At 31.4% G+C, this 14,067-nt stretch overlaps 2 long non-coding RNA genes across 2 annotated transcripts; both read right to left on the bottom strand.

Annotated features, from left to right (window-relative positions):
- Window positions 1-1,713: 1,713 nt before the first annotated feature.
- Window positions 1,714-2,379, bottom strand: LOC140181114 (uncharacterized). The gene is made up of 2 exons (XR_011875775.1): window positions 2,215-2,379; window positions 1,714-2,077 (listed from the first exon to the last, which is right to left on the bottom strand). It is a non-coding gene; the product is annotated as an uncharacterized lncRNA (long non-coding RNA).
- A 2,491-nt stretch (window positions 2,380-4,870) lies between these two features.
- Window positions 4,871-7,001, bottom strand: LOC140181113 (uncharacterized). Its single transcript, XR_011875774.1, has 3 exons — window positions 6,961-7,001; window positions 5,672-5,848; window positions 4,871-4,954 (listed from the first exon to the last, which is right to left on the bottom strand). It is a non-coding gene; the product is annotated as an uncharacterized lncRNA (long non-coding RNA).
- Between the last annotated feature and the right edge of the window lie 7,066 nt (window positions 7,002-14,067).

Here is a 14,067-nt window from a genome sequence, read left to right as displayed (position 1 = left end):
TATTATTATTATTATTATTATTATTATTATTATTATTATTATTATTAAAAAATAACAGGTCAAATTATTGCCATAACATAATAGAAGTATAGAAGTTTATCATTCTTCTCTAATGGAAGAAACAAAATTCTTTTCAATAGTTTATTTAACATTTAGTAGAATAAAAATAAATTTTATTAGAATAAATTTTAGTACGAGTTTAATATTTTTATTCATCATAAAATATTTATAGAATTACTCGTAGATAAATTTTGGAAAAAAGAAAAAAAAACCATGATTTTTAATTTTATTTTTAAATAAACTTTATTTTTAATTTTAAAATAAATTTTATTTTTATTTTTTAATAATATTAATTTTTTACTGTATATAATTATTCAATTATTTTTTAATCATATATAAATAAATTACTCTTAATAAGACTTTTTTGTATTATTCAGTTATCTTTTTTAAAAAATAATTAATTATTAAAATAATTAAACTTTTCATAATAAAAATAATAAAAAAATTATGAACAAAAAAATTAACCATCCTAATAATTTTTTGTATTTTTATTCATATTTTAATTATAAACATAAATATGATTTAATTATATTATTTATGAAATGTAACTATATATGTAGATAAAATTTAGTTATATTACTTATATATAGTTTCATTGTATTGTTTTGCTTATAAAGTTAGATTATAATTATGACAATAGAATTGTTCTTGTATTTTTATATGTGTGACTAATTGGTGGTGTTAAAACATTACTCTTAATTATAAATAAGGTTTATAATTTAAAAAATCAAAGACTCAATTAAAAAGATTCGAAAAAAATGATGTTAAAATATTCTAACTCTTTAAAATAAAAATATTCAAAATTCAATTAAAAATTATTTAAAATTTAAACTCAATAAAAATTTATATTCAATGTGTTTTGTATTAAATATATTTAATAACCTATTATATCATATTGGTTGAAATTCATTTTTATAATGTTAATTTTTTAATAACACTTTATTAAAAAAAACCATCTTTTCAGAATTTTTTAAAAACTAATTAATATTATATATATTTTGTTACATTACATCTTGTTATAAAAAAATTATTTATTTCTAATGTTTATATTAAAAATAAAAACAAAATTTAAATTAATAAATTTTAATCTATAATATAATAATTGTTTTATATATTATATGAATAAAAATTAATTATTTTTTTATTTATAAAAATTTTAAGAGCTTGTTTTATATATATATATATATATATATATATATATATATATGTGTGTGTGTGTGAATGTGATTTTTTTTATGTAAATAATCTTTTAAAAAAATCTAATAGTTAATCTATTACCTTTTTTGTTTTAATCCAAATTAAATGTTTTTTATTGTTTTTGGAAAGAAAATCTTTTGAGAAATTTAATAGTATGTGATGAGGAACACCGAATAAATTATATAGAAACCAATTAAAACACAACATAAAAACATCTTTAAAAAATGACGTTTTAGGCGTCTTTATCTGAGTGGTTTCTTTCTCGATCCATCCAAGATTGTTATTGATGACATCATGGCAAAATCATGAATCTTTCCAAACACATTTCATTTAACATTTTCCCGCCCATTATGAACATATTTTATTTTATGATTCTTGTACTTTATTTCATATTTTTGTAATTATTATTCGTGTCGTATAAATAAATATGAATATACAAGAAATAATATAAAACACTTAAAATTAAATTGTATATTATTTATTTCATATGCCTTTGCTTTATTGTATTTAAAAAAAAACAAGATACAGACATTGAAGGAGTACAATGTTGATTAATCTATTTTGCAAAACAGGGCATTTCTCAACTTTATATATTTTTTTTATAAAAATATGAACCCTAATGCCTATGGGGGACAGTCATGCTCATGAATGCATACACATACTTCATAAGATATTTTATTAGATTTTCTTGTCGCACAATGTCCTCGTCCACCGTCATAGCGACCAGCACATATGAGTTTGCAAAATGATTCCTGACAAGGAGGATTAGTAATGTACAGATCATTCGAACATAATGATCCTTCCACACTTGCCATAGAAACTACAAAACTCAAACAAAAACAAAAAAATAGTTATGAGAAATTAATAATAATAATAATAATAATAATAATAATAATAATTCATTTTTGAAAACTTTCTTAACATTTGTATATGGGTATGCTTAAATATATATTGTACCAGAAATAATAAGAATAAGGGCAAAAATTGCAGCATAGGAAATCTTAGCCATCGTATTAAGGCGTAAATCCTTATGGCTTGGATATAGCTGTTGCAAAATGACTTTTATCTGTTATTAGTGGCCTTTAGATAGATTGTGCCAATATAAATAGAAATCTTTGAAATCTCTGCCTTAGTTAGAATAGAGAATTTACACTCATCCATTACTTGTATTTATAGTCTTAGCAATGCTTACTTACATTTTCTCTGTCTGATTTTTAAGTCAACTTTTTTTTAAACATCTTCTAGAAGAGTAAAAATAATTATATTTAGGTTCGATAATATAAAGATACTTTTTGTTTATTAAAAATATCTTTTTTTTTTTAATAAAAAATCTTTTAAAAAAATATTAAATTATAACTTCTAAAAGAATATTTTTTATTTTGTAATATTTTTATTTTGAAAAAGTATAGGTAGACAATGAAAATATTAAACAATGTGAACAATGAATATATCGGATATTTATTTTACTAGGTGTGTAAATGGTTATTCTAATATTAAGATTTAGGTGGGTAATTTAGAGTGTAGTGTGTTTTTATTTGACTGGTAGTTATTCATGTTGTTCAAAAAAATCATTAATTACTTAACATTGCTCTTTTATTTTAATCATTAAAATTTTAGTAAATACACTAAAAAAAATATATTTTCATTAAATTTTTTTAACTACTTAATGACATCCAAACAAATTTTTAATCACATTTTTAGTCCTATTACAAATTCTAATATGGTGTTAAGAGTCACATTCTTGATGCACCATTGTATTTTTTCAAGCATGCATTCAATTCTTTGATTTTCTTTCCTTTTTTTCTGATGTATTCAATTATTTTTAATCCTGCATTCAATTCATTAATTTTCTTTTCGTATTTTTTGCATTTTTTTCGATGATCATTAAAATGGGTCAAATTCACCGAATACATAAAAATGGGTGAGCGGACTAGAATTTAAAACCCGTTAAATAAAAAATGCGCCAACATATATACTGTCAAATTCGCAAATTTTTGGTAAATCAGACTAACCCACAAGGTCAAAGGTTTTTTTTTTTTTTTTAACAAATAAAAGAGTGATTAGTGCTATAAAACTTAACAATTATATAATTTTTAAATATTTTTTATTATATATTTTTTTATTTTTTATTAATTTTATTCATTTTATCTTACAATTTCATATATATTCTAAAATTATGTGACTTATTTCTTAAAATAAAGATGATTCTATTGACGAATATTATTTTGAACAATTATATTGAAGTTACAAATTTTGAAAAAAATAATAAAAAATTATATTGTAATTTGATTATTTTCTATTTGTATTTAACTTTTAATAATTATTTTTTTATTAATTTTATTAACTTTTTTTTAAAAAGAGTTAAGTGAGCTAGTTTATTAGCCTACCAACCTGCAATAAAGCAGGGCAGACTAGCATTTTGAGTCCACATTATTTTTGTTCCAGGGCAAGGTAGGCTACCCGCTTTGCTACCACTAATCACCATCGATCACGACCTTATTTCTTGCTGAATCACCCTCCATCACCAAAAATGCTCCAATTCTGCTCTAATTCTAGTTGACATTGATTTATTTGTTCATCCTTCTTTGCAATGGCACCTGTAGTTGCTGTTCATCCTCCATAAAAACTTCTTTAATTGGTTCCTCTTCCAGAAAAGCTTGAAGAATGTAATTTTTCAACATGCCAACATCAAATTCTTCTAACCATCAAAAGTCTTGGGATGCTTGATCATATTGATTAATAGCACTAAAGTCCCTTCAAGATACTCAATAGATGTTGACCGTGTTGTTGGTACAAGATCTGTGCACACTACAAGAAAATAAGCTTTCTGCCACGCTTTTAAAGCGTGCCGAAAAGTGCAAAAAAGCGTGTTGATAGCTTTTCACCACGCTTCTTGAGCTATCGGCACGTTTTTGAAAGGGTTACATCCGCCAGCATGCCGGTTGCTCTATCGCCACGATTTTGTGGATCTATCGGCACGCTTTTTTTGTTGGGACGCTTTCACCTATTGGCACGCTTAAAAAGCGTGGCCATAGGTCTTAACCTATAGCTACGCTTGAGAAGCGTACCGAAAAGCATACATATCGCCACGCTTTTGGAAGCGTGCTCAATGAAGTGGTTTTGGCTACCCTTCGAAAGCGTGCCAATAGGAGAAGATATGGCTACACTTTTTAAGTGTGCCAATAGGAGAAAATATGACTATGCTTGATAAGCGTGGCTATTGATGATTACGAAAAGATATGGCTACGCTTAAAAAGCATGCCAATAGCAAAAAATATGACTATAAGTTAGATCAAAATACTTATAGCTATACTTGTTTATAAATCTTCCTAATTAAACATTGCAAAATTGATATATAATTTTACATCATAATTTGAATGACTAATTTAAACAAAGGAAATTTTTTTTATATAATTTTAAATTAACCAATCCAACATCCATAAACTTTCATCACATTTGTCAACAAAAAAATAAAATTTATTATTTGAAAAATACAACATACACATCATCAAAGTCACAATCAAAGAAAAAGTCAAAATTTGTGATTTGAAGAACAAGAAAACTGTTCGTGTGAAGACCAAAATAGCTTTGGCTCATTGACACCTTTCACAAGCTCTGATATGAGTGACTCCACACATTTCTCATCAATGACCAAAACCACTGTTTCAGTTGCCTCCTTAGGTGAAGCTTGAACCTCCTAGAATATAAAATAAATAAAATCAGATTATGCATTGAATCGGTTGAAATACATCCACAATCAACAGGAACACTCATAATTCTTGAAAAAGAGCATGTATGAAGGATATTCTTAATGCAGGCTTCCCTGTAAGCATGTAAGAATCAGCTTTCTCTTAATGCATAATAATACACAGAACCTTCTTAATATGCTAATCAATTCCAGTTCATACCTCAAACGCAATGCTCCAAATGCATTTGCAAAATACATGAGATCATAAAAAAATGCACAACATGTCGTAGACTACTTTTCAAATTTTATTGTCGAAATAGTTTGAATCAAAGATCCAACAAAAAATGAATCTCTATTCTCCAAATTTATAAAACCAAGTAAACTAATTCCATGATTAATGTGATAGTCATCATTCAACTAGTTGGATTTCATTCATCAATCCCTGCTTAATTAACTAATAATTAAGAACATTGAGAAATGCCTAAGTCAGTATGCATTTGAAAAACCATTCCCAATCATATCTAAAGCACTTCAGCACTTTCAATGCAAAGGTAATCGACTCATTGATTCATTGATTCAGGGGTCTTCAAACTTAATTGGAAATAGGATAAGTACTCTATTGAAACCAAAGAACAAATGAAGAATCATTTACAAACACTGTGATTATCCACAAAAGAATAAAAGTGAAAAGAGGAAAAACCAGAAAAGGGGGGCAGGAATAATCACCTTTCAAAGGTGGCCTTGGAGAACCAGAATGTAGAATTGTTTGGAGGGAGAAGCTTAATTGAGTATCCACCTTTAGAGATCTCATCTTTCACAAACTTGAGGTGAGAAACAAAAGGCTCAAACAACCCTGAAGCTATTTTCTCATGAACACCACCACAAAACACTACCAGCTCACATCTGCAGAGAAAAATGATCAAACCCAAAATTCCAAAACCCATCCACTAATCTTGGAAACCAAAAAAGATTAATTCTTGAGATCATCGAAATTCTGGCTGTGATTTCTCTTTTAATATAAATAGATTGCACGTGTGAATTGCTTCAGTTTAGCATAAATTAAGCCAAGATACCAAAGTTGAGTGACGGTACCACGTTACCTTTTTATTTATGCTGTAAAATGCTTGTCTAGTTTACCGGTAGTAGATGTACTCAAGTAGTTAAGCGTAAAGCATAAAGTAAAACACATAAGCTCAAATTTACAAAGAACCAATTAGCATTTTTTCATGTGATAGTTTATGATATTGTCATGGTGGGAACTGCGAGCCAAGAATAAGTAGGTGCTTAAAAGTAAAGCAGACATAACACCATGAGAGAATTTATTCGAATTATGCTGCATAGAATTCATATGTAATAATCCTTATTATTCTTTCATAGCTTTGAGGCTAGTTTTCCAGGTGCCACACACAGCTTCATATTATCTCTTACTATATGCTACTAAAAGAAGCATAGCCCTCATTTGTTAGCAACATATATATAAAAGCAAATACTGGTAAACCAGAAGAAGACAAATTTGGTTTAAGAAACCTGGAGAGGAGTAGGTGCTATCCAAACATACATGTTCTTTCATATAATTACATTACAAAATTAATTATGTAACATTCTCTTTAATTTGTTATTTTACTATAGACCTTGTCATCATGCGTATATAAAGTTACACAAGCTTAAATACAGGTTGATAGGTTTTGAAATAAAAAAGTTATTCCATTTAATTAACTAACCAGAAATGCATAAAAGAAAAACACATGCATGCCTAGCAAAAGAAAATAAAGTACATGTGAAAAAGTGTCATTAGGCCAAATCATTGTTTTGTCTAATGAAAAGCAGACCATAGTGCTTAAGAAGTTAATGCAAGAAAGGAATTGATGCGGGTCTAAAAAAATAAAAACACCCAATGATAATACATAGATTTCAATGCAAGAATACTGTAGAAACCAGGGTCTAATAATGCCTTCTAATAATTAGTTAAGCTTAAGCTTAAACACTTTTGCTTTATACCATGCTCAAAACATTACCTGGTCCTGGTTGGTGTGAGTTGAAACACTACAAGTTTTACTATCTCTTTGTTGTGTAGATCAATGTCTTGTCATAATCATAATTTGAGGATAATTTTTTTAAAAACAAAGGTCCCACATAGAAAACAAACAAAGAAACCATGTATGACTGTGTACAAAACTGTCTACAAGATCAAATAATGATTTGAATGCCAAAATTTTATTACACTTATAGTAGTGACACGGGCCCCAAGGGTGTATTGGTAAAGATTTTTTCAATAAGGTCGCGTTGCAAGTATAACTCTACCAACAACAATCCTCAGGGGTCAAATTTAGAAGAGGGATTCAACCCCAATAGAAATAACCGAAGTATTCAAACCTCGGGTCGTCTCACAAGGAATAGGCAAACATGTGCTTCAACATTGGTTAGAAATCCGGGGTTGTGAGTTATGAGCATGAAAATAAATGGGAATCTTAACAAGCAAGTAATCTTAAAATGCAACAACTAGTTCAATTAACTAAGCAAAACATGAGCAACTTCAATGAATAAACAACATTCCACTTAATTCTATTATAACCCAAACAAGTAACTACAACTAAAGAAATTGGTTGAGGAAATTGATTTTCAAATACGAATAATAAAAGCAACTCTTGGCTAGGCTTGGGAATTGGGGCCACCATCCTTGTCTAACAACTATATCTTGACAATTATGAGGAACCAAGCTCATTAAGTCTACTCTCAAAGTCTTAAGTACGTGATATCTACTCCTAGACTTGAAGTACGTCAAATGGCTTTTTCACATCAACCCATAAGTCCCAACCTACCTACTAATTAAATTAGTAGTGGGTTGGCGACAATGAGTATCAAATTGACCACCTAGGGCTCCCAAATCATCAAACCCATTAGACCCAATGACTTAAGTTTACCCAATTCCCTTGACCTAGGCCAAGAGTAAAGAAGACTACTCCATAATCAAAGTAAACAATTCATCAAACACTTGGTAAGCATTAACAAAAGACATGTTCAAAATAGCAATTAAGTTGAAATCTACAAGTACCCACTAACAATTATCAACATATGATCATCCAAACAACAAAGCTAAACAAAGAAATCATCAATGTAACATCAACAAGTCAAGATTCACAACATTCATGAAATGGGTATAAAATGACAATTGACAAGAATTCATAAACTATCACAAGATATAAGCAAAATTGTAGCAAGGAATTCAAATTGAACAATTAAAACTAGTAATTAACAAGATCCAAGTCACAAATCAACAAGGGAAGATCAAATTGAAACTAGATCTAGAGAGGAACAAGGGTTTCTCCCTCTAGAATAACAAAATAACCCCCAAAACTAACTAAAAATTATGTCCTAGTGTAAAATGAGTGATCCCCCATTTCCCCTAGCATCCTTGGGTCTTTTTCCTGCAGAAAACAGCTTGCAATTGGGCCTAATGAGCCTCAGAAATCGCCAGGCACAATTTCCTTTAATGAGGTCACGTGCAGCTTTCCACACGTGCGCGCCATGCGTGCGTGCGCGTCGATAGAAATTTTCTAATCCACGCGGATGCGTCCATCCTTGCGCGCCACTTCCAGCCAATCCTGTCCACGCGTGCGCGTGGAGTGTGCGAGTGCGCCGATGCTGCTTTTCCCAAGATTTCAATTCTTCATGTTCCTCCCTTTTTGTACATGCTTTTTCCCTCTCTTCTAAGTCATTCCTTCCCTATAATTCCTGAAATTACTCAACAAATACATCACGGCATCGAATGGCAATAGAAGAGAATTAAAATATGGTAATTTTAAGGCAAAATAAGCATGTTTTTCATCATGGAGCAATATTGGGAAGTGAACACAAAATCATGCATTTCTTGTGAATAAGTGTGAGAAATGTTGATAAAATCTCCCAAAATAAGCACAAGATAAACCACAAAATTGGGGTTTATCAAGTAGCAAGACTGTAGTTATCTCAAAGATGTTCACAGAATGCCAACATTAATGCTGTTGTCCTGCATTACCAAATCAGAACTAAAATTCAGAATAAGAAATTGGTTCAGAAACAACATTTAAAACAAGAAAAACCCAAAACCAAAAATTAGAACCAGCAACAAATAATCATAACAAAAAAATCAGAATAAAAAAATAATAACAACCAAGAATAAATAATTAGATCCAAAAAAATTAGAACAAATAATTAAAAGTAAAAAAAGGTAGAAATTCAACAACTAACTGCAAATAAGAAAAATAGATGCAGAGTTTCAGAGAGCTGGTGAAGGATGTAGAGGAATGCGACTGTTTATTGCATTGTACCGCAGAGGATGACGAGCAACAAGTGAGTTCCGAGGAGGACTACGGGCGACGGCTTTGGAGTCCGACTTCGAGTGACAGGTGAGTTCCGCGGAGGACTATGAGCGATGGCCACTGTGACTGCGAGGGAAGGAAAGGGTGAGCTAGGGACTGCGACGATGGAGGGGATGAGTGGCGCTGAGGAGGAGAGTGGAGAGGGGCTGAGTCTGTGAGGGTTGAGGGAAAGACTGAAATAATGGCGCTGGAGAAAGATGGAGGACGAGGAGAAGTGCTCGGATGCTAAAAATGAGGGAGAGGGAGGCACTACTGCTGCGTGAATTAGGGTTAGAGGAATGGGATAGAAATGTGAGATTCAAAAATTATGAACATGAAGGCGAGCTGCTACTGGGTGCAACGGCTTCTTTAGGGTTGAGGTGAATTTGGACATAAAGTGTATAATGTTATCACTTATAGGTTTAAAAGTAAAAAGTTAGAAAAAAAAACAAAAAAGAAAAGTGTTTGAAAAAAATGGGTGGAAAACTAAATTTTGGGGGAGGGAACTCTATCAGTACGCTTTTGTAGGGTGCCCAAATAGACACAGGATATGGGCACGCTTTAAAAAGGTGACCATTGGAAGACAAATTAGCTATGCTTTTTAAGCGTATCGATTTCTCTCTATGGCCATGCTTTTCAAGCGTGACAAAAAAAGTGTGGCCAAATCACAAATTAGTGGCGACCCTCATAAAAGCGTACCGGTTTCCCCCTTGAAAAGCATGGCAAAAAAAAGTGTGACCAAATCACAAATTAATGGCCACCCTAACAAAAGTGTGGCCATTGATCACCTTTGGCCACGCTTTAAAAGCGTGGCAAGAAAAAAGTGTCCCGACAGGCATTTTTTCTTGTAGTGGCAATGTTTGCTTAAGCACTCTTAAATCATTTGACTCGAACTCACATTTTTCAATAGGGGACAATGCAATTTCTTTCCCAAAAGGTAGGTTGTCTATTTTTTCTTTTGTGTGTGCTTTGACAATTTTACGACCACCATTTTTTCTTTGGTGACTATATTAGTTGACCCAGAAACGTCACCCTTATCCATGCTGAAAATTTGATGACATCTTTGTAAAATTGGACGATATATGTGCAATAAATAAGAAAACAAAATTATCATTAAAGAAAATAGCAACAAAAATTAATTAGTGAAATGCAAAGATTTGATTCCTAAAGAAAGGAACTATACAATGTGAAAGTGTTGGTTCTAGACTCTTTATTGGGTCCCCAAATTTTCCTTCTGACACCAATAACTTAGCTAGTAGTAAACAAATTTTGCTAGTATGGAAAAAGATGTTAAATTCAAGTGAAAGACTTTCACGTGCTTATACGGAAACCGAAGGTTTCACAAAGGATCACTACTTATCCCTATATCTAACCTATGGATGTTGAGTAAGTTTGATAAAAAAAAATGAAACAATTTTTGTACGAATAATATAAACACAGATTAACATACAACATATTCAAGAAAAAAAAATACCAATGAAATTAAACAACAAAAAATAAGATATTAATATAAGGCTTGACTCAGAAAGAATGTCCCAAGTAGAATTGCCAAGATGTCGCAACGTCCCTGTCCGGGATGGTGCAACCCAAAGGTTGAGAAGGATACGGCAGGTAAGGGGTTTCACGACACTGAAGGCATTGACTTTGATCAAGTCTATAGCCAAGTCATTTGACCAACCACTGTGCGAATTATTCCATCTCTTGCTTTAACTAATGGATGGCCTATGCGACAATCTGACTTTAATAACGCCTTCCTTAATGAAAAGCTTGAAGAAACTATTTATATGCATCAACCTGAGGAATTTACTAATACTAATACAAATCTTGTATGCAAATTGCATAAAGAAATTTATGGGTTGCAACAAGCTCCAATGGCTTGGTTTCAGACTCTTACATCAACTCTACAGAAACTTGGTTTCAAATAGACTTGTTTATATGTATCTCTGTTTGTTGAAAAGACTAACAATTCTATTTTTTTATCTTTTAGCATATGCTGACGATATAATTCTCACAGGTAGCAATTCAGAATAAATACTTTAGTCAGGCAACTCAATGACGTGTTTCCCTTTGAGGATCTGAACAATTTCAATTTTTTTTATTGGGGCTAGAAGTTAACTTACCTGGATAATTGTAGAGTAATTCTTAGCTAGTCTAAATATGCGACTGAATTACTACATAAATCAGGAATGTTGAACTCGAAAGAAATGTCCACTCCCATAATATCCTCTCTCAAGTTGTTTAAGTCTGGGTCTGAAGCCTTTGAGGATCCCAAATTTTATCACTCCATTATAGAGGCACTCTAGTACTTGACAATTATTCACCTAGAACTTGCATTTTTAGTAAACAAGGTTGCGCAATTTATGCACTTTTCTACCATTTAGTGCTAGAAGGCGATGAAGCAGATTATTTGATATATGAAGGACACCGTGAGTAGTGGTTTAACTTTTCATAAATGTGCTTACTTTAGGTTGATTGCGTTTGCATATGCGGACTGAGCTGCAGACGTTGATAATCAACACTCAATCAGCGAATACTGGCGGCAGCTCAGGCAAAGGTGATTTCAATTTGCAATTGCTAGAAGAACTTCAAGTTTTCCAATCGGTTCCACCTACAGTTTACTCCGATAACCAAAGTTCCTACATGTTGGCCTTGAACCAATGCTTCATTTACGTTGCAAGCATATGGAGCTAGATCTTCACTTTCTTTGAGTGTTAATCAGAAGCAAGTTCTCATTGTTCATATCCCAACTACAGATTAGGTGGTTGATACTTTTACAAACCATTTGTCTGTGAATATATTTCATAAATTTAGGCTCAAACTCAGAGTGATTGACAACCGTCACTTGAGTTTGAGAGAGAATATTAAGACATAAACCCTTGTGGCTTGGATATAGCCATTGTAGAGTGACTTCTATCTGATATTAGTGGAATTTTTAGATGGTTTGTGCCAATATAAATAGAATTCTCTGGTATCTTTACTTCAGTCAGAATAATTAATTTACACTCATCTATAGGAGTGTACATGGTTAAGGTTAACCCATTACTTGTATTCATACTCTCGGCAATACTTACATTCATTTTCTCTCTCTGGTTTAGTCACATTCATGATTCTATTACAAACTCTAATAATCATTCAACTACCGCAATAGGAATTAGAACAAAAATAATGTTGTTATTGGACCTTAATATGCAAACAACCCATCACAAACCTATACAAGCCCAAACAGATTGATCTTCATCACTCATCATTTATTCATGTATTCTTTTTATTCATGCATTTTTTCTTTCCAATAGTCTTCTAGAAGCAGTGAGTCACCTTTACTTCCTTTGCATTGTTTTACATTATGTTATTTTAGAATCTGTTAGGATTTAGAAATCTTCACAAAAATTTGATGAGTTGTCCATAATTCTACCTATATATAGGTGCCAATTATTTGAATACCAAATAACACACAATTATTTTATTCATATTATCTCTGTTCCATACCTTTTTATGGTATCAGAGCTCTAGGGCTCTGTTGATACCTTGTCATGGTCAAAATGGCCAATCCTGCTAGCCCCTTCTATATTCATCCCAGTGAGAATGCCACATCTATCCTAGTCATGCCGGTGCTTATAGGGAATAATTATCACTCATGATCAAGAGCTTTCTCCATGACCATCATTTCAAAAAATAAATATGACTTCCTTACCTGACTTATACCGTCTCCATCCTCCGATGATGCTCTTTTCTCTGCCTAGGAGCGTTGCAATAAATTGGTGATCTCTTGGCTATTCCACTCCTTATCTCCATCCATCACACAAAGCCTGATTTACCTCAGAATAGCTTCCTCTATCTGGCCTGACCTTAATGAGAGGTTTTCCTAGTCTGATCTCCTCCGAATCATAGAACTCCAAGAAAAAGTCTATGCTTTGAAGCAAAACAATTTATCAGTCACTGCGTACTATATAGCTTTGAAGACTTTATGGGAGGAACTTGATAATTCACACCCACTTCTAGTATGTGCGTGTTGTAACACTCTTACTATCAAGATATCATGCTTAAGTCATGATATCGCTAATGACAAAGATATTACATATGTACCCTATATTACCTACTTATATATCAATAGGAGCCATTAAAATTATATATATTTCATATTACAATTATCACAAGATAATCAACAATCAGTACAACTCAAACAACTAAAATTATTGTCATGAATAAAATACATTAAGTATACTTATATATATATATAACAAATAATACAATTTCTTGCCCCTTTTAAAAGAATAGATAACAGCGAGGGAAAAATAACTAAATACAAATTCACTTTACAAATAAACTAATGCACATTCAATGCTCAGAAAACTCTTTAGAGGGTTCCTCGTCCATTTCCTAAAAAATATTAGGATGTAGGAAATGAGAACCAAACCACACAGTCTCAGTAGAGGGATTTTAGAATTGTCATAAGAAGATGTAAAACATAATTTGCCTTACGGAAGTCGATCAGTACTTGTCTTATGAATCTTTCTCTTGGGAATTCCTTGTCTTTCAACTTTTATAATTCAACTGTCACTCTTTCCTAACTCATTCCTCAATACCATATTCTTCTCTAAACTATTTTTTCTCAAAATTAACTAATTCAATTCACTGTTGTTTACTTTCTTATTTCCGATCATGGGTATGTTATTTACTATTTCTTTTTAGATTTACCATCCAGTCAATCTCTTTCTCGAAGAACTATATTTCCCAACGATTCCGAACCAACAATCACAAACAAGCAAACAATCACACATATAATCA

This window comes from Arachis hypogaea, chromosome 17 (genome assembly GCF_003086295.3).
Source record: "Arachis hypogaea cultivar Tifrunner chromosome 17, arahy.Tifrunner.gnm2.J5K5, whole genome shotgun sequence".
NCBI classification, from domain to species: Eukaryota; Viridiplantae; Streptophyta; class Magnoliopsida; order Fabales; family Fabaceae; genus Arachis; species Arachis hypogaea.
This window is presented reverse-complemented; position numbering and strand designations above follow the sequence as displayed.